Genomic DNA, 8,390 nt, shown 5'->3' with positions numbered 1-8,390 from the left:
ATCAAAAGGACACCAAGCAAACAATTAGAAGGTGTCAGTAAATGTAATCTCAAAGCCTTGCATCCCAGTTGCCAATCCTAGGATTCTAGGCCCATATATTTTAGCTAAGGGGGTAACAGAACTCCATGTGATAGTCACTTGTTCAGAACACAAACCATATTCTGCAGGACAGCACTTTAAATTTGCAAGCTGTTAACTCTGGATGAAGCTCATCTGAGTTTTCAATGACGAGTAATGAAGTATGCAATAATACCAACGAATCTCTTGAACATTAGGCCATTGCCTTGTTTCTTTATAAAGCTATTGCCTTGTTTCTTTATAAAGTTATTTCCTTTAAACTGAAGCAATTTTGTGTGGGATACCATGCCCTTGCATAAGGTAGACAATTAATCTATAGACAGAGCAAGGACAGAGAAAAATGATCAACAAAAAAAAAAAAAAAAAAAAAAAAAATCCAGAATATTTATTGCAAGAAGGAAAGATTTCTGCTCCTCACTCTTTATTCCCTAAAAGATGGCAGCAGCCCACTCTAGACAACCTGACACCAAATAGTTCTTTGGTTCTTCTAGGTATAATGCTTATAAGGAGCTTATGATGGTCTGCTGCTATTAGAAAATCAAGTATTCATCAAGACCATAGCCATATTACCATTGGGAAGAACTCCATGTTGTTGAAATCATGAATAACCTTCATTCCTTCCATGATGAACATGTGGTTCTTGAGTCCACTAGAATTTCCTGAGAAAGAAGGGTGACCTATGCCTACATAATGGGTCACCTTATTCACACTAGAGGCTTTGTGGTGAATACATAACTTCCCAAAAAATATATTCACATCCTGGGCTCACTATAAAGGATCATACCCCTTCAGCATACCCTTTCCCCAAAGTTCTTCCACATGCTCCAAGGACACTATTTTCAAGTGCCTGGCTGTCTACCCAGTTCATTAACAGCTGAATTGGTATAGGTTCCCATTCTAGTTATTGTTGTTGCATAAAAAAATTAACCCACAGCTTTGTGTTTCAAAACCATTATTTTATTCTAATCATGGATTCTGTAGGTAAGGAATTGGAGTGGGAGACAGTTTGTCTTTGCTCTATGTCTGTGATCTCAGCTAGGAAGTCTTGAAGCCTGGAGATGACTCGATTGTGGGCTAGAAGCATCTGAAAGTTTGTTCATTCACATGTCTGGTACCTAAACTGGTCTGACTCAAAGACTAGGACTGGTGACTGGGGCCCCTACACATGGCCTCTCTTGGCAACCACACAGCCTGACAACTACAAGGTAGTAGGATTTCATTCCAGGTGACAACAGGAAATAATTGAATTACTGTTTCACCTTTCCGTGCTAGGATCAGGCAAATCTAAATTCCATCACTAAAATGATTAGGATCTAAAATTTCTTCAGCCTCAACAAGGCCAGATAAAAACCCTAAATTCTGCCCATTTCATGGAAGCTCTGTGCTATAACTGGCTACTGGTAACAATTTCTGTTTCAATCAGGGTCTTTGTTGCACAACAAAATAGACTCTTGTTTTACTAACCAGAAAAGAACTACATTGAAAGAATATAGGTTGGCTCAGATAGTCCATAAGAAGGCTAAAAGTACCTCTCCCAGGAAATGGACCTTAGAGAGTGGGAAGAGAACATGTATCTAAACTTATATCTCCATAACAGCTTGATAGGACATTGTCACTAGCAGTGTCACCACTGGGTCCTCACCATTGCTGCTGGCATGAACATCTATCACTACTATGACTATTTGACCTAGTCAAGTTCTGTTGCCTCCAGAACAACCTCTAACTATCCCAATTCTGTCATTTACTACAGAGCTAACATTCCTGCATAGAGTAGCCTATTGGCTAAACCTAAGAGACATACCTGCATCTTAATTCATGGGGTGAGAAGAGGGGCTGAATGTTCTTTCCAGTTCCCTACAGGGAAGCGGGGTTTTACTTCACCACATTTACACAACAAAATTCCTCCCAAGTAGAAAAGGAGCTTAGATTATGTGTAGACAAAAAATAAAGCAAATACCCATTGAACATACTTAATCTGATTATTTAATAATTAAAATGATTGAATAAGTGAATTAAGAGTTAGTTTGATTGCTTTAACTTTGTTCATTTATAAAATAAGTGTTTGACCTGTGATCTCTGATTTTATTATAACTTCAAATTCTCTTTTAAAAATTACTGTCAGCTGGGCATGGTGGCTCAGCTGGGCATGGTGGCCTAAAATCCCAGCATTTTGGAAGGCTGAGGTGAGAGGATCACATGAGACCAGGAGTTCAAGACCAACCTGGTCAACAGGGAGACTCTGTTTCTACAGTAAATAAATGAATAAATTAATAAAAATTTAAAAATTAGCCAGGCATGTGGCGCATGGCTGTGGTCCTATCTACTCAAGAGGTTGATGTGGGAGGATCACTTGAGCCTGGGCAGTCAAGGCTCTAGTGAGCCATTATTGTTCCATTGCATTCCATTCTAGGCGACAGAGCAAGACTCTGTCTTAAAAAAAAAGGAAAAAATATTTTTGTCAGTGCTATTTGCAGAGGCTCATCCGCATGGTGGAGCCTTATGCCCAGGACTCGGCAGTACCCACTGCACAAATTTCATGAAACTCCTGACGAACCAAGTAGGCTAACATTTTGAAGTTCCAATGGCTTGTTTTATATGTGTATATACAACAGGTATAATTAATGATTATTGAACAAAGTTGGTTAAATGTAGTGGGGCTGCATCTAATTTTCCATTGTGTGAGCAGAAATGTCAGTTTTTTTTTTTACATTATCTAATTGTGCTTTCTGAACTACAACACAGCTTGATTGTCTAGAGATAGCACATAAACTAGCAGACAGCAAACTCAGGAAACCCCTTTCCCAAGGATGCAGGTTCTGGTACAGAAATCCTTCCATGAGAGGCTAGGTTCCAAGATTCTCTATGAGGAAATTTCGGAACTTTCTGTTTAATTCACCTCCTCTGAGTCATTCCTTCAGCAACCTAGATCTCAACTGTGAGAATGATTCAATCTTTTTAAGCCAATACAGAATCTTTTCTCTCTCCTTCAGGAAAGATTGCAAATATTCTTGGAGGAAAAGGTGATGACACTCCAGAACTGGCTGGCTTTCCTCTTCACAGTGGATCTGTGATGGTTCCCAAGGAAAATGCCTACAGGGAATCTCCCTGGCTTCATCTTTTGGCAGCCAATGCCGAACCAAACTCAGATCTTCAGAGAAGATTTCATTTACGGTGGCTCTCACAGTATGTTTTATTATTGAAAAATTAGGAGTAGTCACAGTACCTAGGGCATATGGTGGTTGTGAAGACTAAGTGAAATGAGCTTAGAACAGTACGGGGCCTACAGTAAGCACTAGAAATGCGTTACATATCACTCTTATTATTTAAAATGATGCCCAAATTTCTTTGCAGAATATTCAGCACCCCTCATGATCTTGCCCCTGCTTTCTTGTCTGGCTTTAACTCATCATACTCCATACCATTTTTTCCCTGGCACCAGAAAAGCTCTGTTCCACCCCTACTGAACTACTTGTAGTTATCCTGAACCTTCCATTCTTTCTCTTGGCTTAGAGCTTTACACATGCAGCTCTCTGTCTAGAACATCTTATCCTACATAATTTGTCAGATTAAATTCAACTCATTCTTTGGGACCTTGCTTCATAGTTAGATGTTGCAAAAGCTTTTCTGTTCTCCAAACTTGGGCCTGGTCCTATGTCTTACTAGATGCCCTTTAGGACTGTCCTAATCCATTCAGGCTGCAATAACAAAATACAGTAAACTGGGTGGCTAACAAACAACAGAAATTTATTTTTCACAGCTCTGGAGGCTACGAAGTCCAAGATCAAGGCACTGGCAGATTCATGTCTTGTGAAGGCCCACTTTCTAGTTCATAGTTGATATCTTGTTACCAGGGGCAAGGGTACCTCTGGAGCCCCTATTAAAAGGGCACTAACCCGATTCATGGGGGCTCTGTCCTCATGACCTAATCACTTCCCAAATACTCCACCTTCTAATACCATCCCATTGGGGAATAGGATTTCAACATAGGAGTTTCAGACCATAGTAAGTACCCTCTGTTTACCCCTGCCTCTGTGAAAGTTCATTGTAAACTGCTTGATTCTTTGGCTATTTCCTCCATTTGTCCATAAGATTCCTAGAGGTGGAATTTCCTGATGGTATAGCATATCACAGTGCGTGGAACATAGTACATATCCCATAAATAAAGAAATAATGAGAAATAGGCCACTTGTGGCATGATAGAGTTATTTCAAAATAGAAACAAAGAAAAGCAAGATATATTGGTGGCAATGACAAAACATCATGTATATTTTTAGCCCAAAGTATTTAAGCATATTGGGAATAGGGAACATAAATAAATGAGGCATTTGGGGTATAAATATCTCTCACTCAAAATGGAAATTTGTAATCATTTTATATCACATATTTGTACAAATGTACTGTAAAATGTAATTAATACTAAAAGAAAATTATTGCACTGGATAGGGAAAATCAAATTGGTAAATTGATTAATTATATTCCTAATTATTTCTTACATTTTTGTTTTCATTTTTGTTTTTCAGTTAGGGCATCAGCCTTAACTTTGGAATAAAGATGTTCATTGATCCTGGTTTACTGGACTTTAATCCAGTACTACTGAATTGAAGCACACTGTGAACTACAAACATATTTTCATTCACCATGGCAGATGCTCTTTGAAACTTGCATTGTGAGGACAGAAGTTCAATTAATGTGTTTCCCATTTATTCTGCTGACAGATAGAGGCCAAATGACAAAATAGAAAGATCTTCGACTAAGTGTCAAGAAAAAAACTAGTGTTCTAGAGTCGTCTTTGCCACTTAAAATAGCCTTGTGACTATAAGTGTGCCATCCAACATCTTGGAGGTTCAGAAATGGAATGGAAATATATTTTGTAAGTGGCATAGCATAATGAAAGAAATAACCCCCAACACATAAATGTTTGTAGAATCCTGGCTTTGTCACTCCTACTTAGGTGACCACTAAACCATCTGTTTCCATTTTCTCTTTCACTTATTTAATATACATTTAGTGGTTAGCATAAACAGACACTATTTGAGAATTAAAAAATGAAATAAGCGGTTGTTATCTAGAGAAATGCAGCATTTAATGTGAAAAGCAGGCATCCAAACCTTGCATGATACGGTTAATGGAAGTCTTTCTCAAATTTTTATGTGTATAAGAACCATTGTGGTTCACTGCGTCTGGAGTGGGACCTGGGATTCTTCATTTTACACAAGCTGCCAGGCTATGGATACTGCTGATCAATGAATCACAGTTTGAGAAGTGAGTGTAATAAAATATAAACAGAGATATGCTACCACATCACAGAAAAAAAAGAAACTAACTCAACTATGTAAGATCCAAAGAGGAATTGAGATGGAGTTGAAGGATGAGTAACAGAAGGTGCAAAGCAAGATAATTAAATGTCTTTGAGTAGAGGCACTATTTTATATGGAACACAGCGGTGTGAATTGCCATGGTGTGGGTGTAGAAAAATGATACCACACTGGGGAGTCATGTGTAGGGAGACCAGTTTTCAGGAAGAGCAACAGTTCACTTGGGAGGTAATGAAGGCCTGAATTACTTTAGTGTATTCTTGTAACTATTCATAGCTGAGTTTTCTAAAAGTTATAGTGGAGAGGGCTTAATGAAGGGGGAAATGAAGGGAGGAAATGAAGGGAGGATAAAAAGAAAAAGAAAGTACATTTCTCCCATTATATTTATGAGGTAAAAAGTGTCAAGACCATGGCCATATTCAGTGGCTCATCTGTGTAATCCCAGTGCTTTGGGAGGCTGAGGTGGGAGGATCACTTGAAGCCAGGAGTTCAAGATCAGTCGAGGCAACAGAGCAAGATCCTATCACTACATAAAATTAGTTGGGTGTGGTGCCACATGTCTGTAGACCTGAGTACTTGCGGGGCTGAGGCAGGATCACTTGCACCCAGGGTTCAAGGTTACAGTGAGCTATGATCAAGCCACTGCACTCCAGCCTGAGTAACAGAGCAAAACCCTGTTTAAAAAAAAAAAAGAAGAAGATAAAAAGAAAAAAAAATGACAGAACCAAATTGGTAATATTGTTTTTGTCAAAATTACCATTTATGTCAACATTACCATTTTGCCAAATTGGTAATGTTTTTAAGATAAGGGTTAGAGTAGGAGAAACAGTTTCAGATTTGTCAGAGGAGGTTAAAAGCGAAGATAAAATGAATTTGAACGTGTAAAACTTAATGACTGAGGGACATATTTCCAGGGCCAGGATAATTTACTTAATAACAGGAAAGCAATAATAGATCTTTAAACCCAGAGTTTAAAGAATTCTAGGATAAAGGCTACTTTCTATTTAGCAATAAATTAAATTTTTTTTGAAAAAATATTAACATTTTAGCATCGTTTCATGAGTCCTTTCAGTAATTTTATTTTCTCATTTGTAAATTATCTGTGTATTTCTTAAATTTGGCTGTTAGACTTCTAATCTTATTAAGAATAATGCCAATAAGATGTCAGAAGAAGATGCCCAGACCTTGCTCCCCAACAGAAACACTGACTTAACAACAATACATCGCCCAAAATGCCTTTATGACAATGGTAGAAATCAGTTAGAAAGTTGAAGTACACCAGTCAAGCACAAAGCCAAGAATAGCCCCATTGAAATGGGAAGGAGAAGCAAACTCCTCCTCTAAGCTGTTATAGTACATAATCCGAATGCAAAGCCCCAATGTACAGCTTCTCCTTTGTAGGGAAAATGTACAGCTTCTCCTTTGTAGGGAAAGAAGAAGTTGGAATGTATGTCTAAGTTCCAGCTTGTGTGGTGGGAGGAGGGTGCTGCCTGAGAGATTGGTTTTGACCTCTCCTAACTTGGAGCATTAACAGGGAACCAGGACGCTTTAGATGCCTGAGAACAAAGTGCAGTTCAGTGAATTGTGGCAGCACCAGAGAAACTGATGTACTGCAGACAGACACCAGAGAGAGCAAGAGTTGACAAGTTCCTGAAAAAGAAACTGGCAAACCTCTTTCACTATAAAATTACATGTACAAGTTCAGAGAGAAGATGCATTCCCATAAATGGTTTGTGAAGCCACTAGAATCTCTATACAGGCTGATTTGTGAAGGTTTTCCCTGTACAAAACCAGTGCACAAAGATTGGGAGTAGGGGCTGCATTTCAAATGCAAAAATCACAGTAAAAAATAAGGCACACAAAGAAATAAGAAAACGTGGCTAATTCAAAGGAATAAAGCCAATTTTCAAACACCAGTTCTAAGAAACAATGAAGATCTGTGAAGGTAGCTAACAAAGAATTAAAAATAATTATCTAAAGAACATCAGTGTGCTTTCAGAGAAGACAGAAAACTAAACAAAATTAGAAAAATGATGCATGAACAAATTAAGAGTATCATTAAATAGATTTAAAAAACAAGAAAACTAATGAAACAGTACCAAACAAATTCTGGAGCTGACAAATAAAATAATTGAATTGAAAAATTCACTAGAACGGATGAAAGTAGACTTGATCAAGCAGAAGAAAGAGTGAGTGACTTCAAAGACATTGAAATTTCAAAGAACAAAAGAACAAACAACAAAGAATAAAAGAACAATGAAAAGTGTTGAAAGCCTAAGGAACTTATAAGACCCCATCAAGCAGAGCAATATATACATTATAAAAGTTTCAGAAGAAGAAAAGAGAGAGAATGGGACAGGGAGATTATCTAAAGAAATAATAGCTAAACACTTCCCAAATCTGAGAAAGAAAATGGTTATCCAAATTCAAAAAGCTCAAGGAACAATAATGTTGATGAATGTAAAAAAGCTGACACTAAGAAACATTATAAACTGTCAAAAGGCAAATGACAAAAAGAGGCTCTTAAAAGCAGCAAGAGAAAAGTAACTCATTATATACAAGGGAACTTCCATAAGTTTATAAATGGATCTCTCAGCAGCAACACCTGCATTACAAAAGAAGAAAGATCTCAATTCACCAATCAAAATTTACACCTTAAGTAACTACAAAAAGAAGATCAAACTAAACCTACAGTTAGCAGAAGGAAGGAAATAATAAAGGGTAGAGAAGAGATTAATAAAATAGAGCAGAGAAAAAAAGTCAGCAAAGCTGAGTTCATTCTTTGAAAAGATCAACAAAATTGACAAACTAATCTTCTCAAAATCTTCAAAAAATAGAAGGGGGGAAACACTGCCTCTTGTGGCAAAAATCCTCAACAAAATACTAGCAAACCAATACAGAACACATTAGAAAGATTATACATCATGACTAAGTGAAATGTATTTCTGGAAGGCAAGGATGGTTCAACATAAGAAAATCAATCAATGTAATATACTA

At 37.5% G+C, this 8,390-nt stretch overlaps 1 long non-coding RNA gene across 1 annotated transcript; it reads left to right on the top strand.

The window, feature by feature from the left end:
- Positions 1-3,005: 3,005 nt before the first annotated feature.
- Positions 3,006-5,728, top strand: LOC119474088. The gene is made up of 2 exons (XR_005203386.1): positions 3,006-3,261; positions 4,599-5,728. It is a non-coding gene; the product is annotated as an uncharacterized LOC119474088 (long non-coding RNA).
- The last annotated feature ends 2,662 nt before the right edge of the window (positions 5,729-8,390 follow it).

Source organism: Cebus imitator, unplaced genomic scaffold (genome assembly GCF_001604975.1).
Source record: "Cebus imitator isolate Cc_AM_T3 unplaced genomic scaffold, Cebus_imitator-1.0 Scaffold10, whole genome shotgun sequence".
Taxonomy (NCBI): Eukaryota; Metazoa; Chordata; class Mammalia; order Primates; family Cebidae; genus Cebus; species Cebus imitator.
This window is presented reverse-complemented; position numbering and strand designations above follow the sequence as displayed.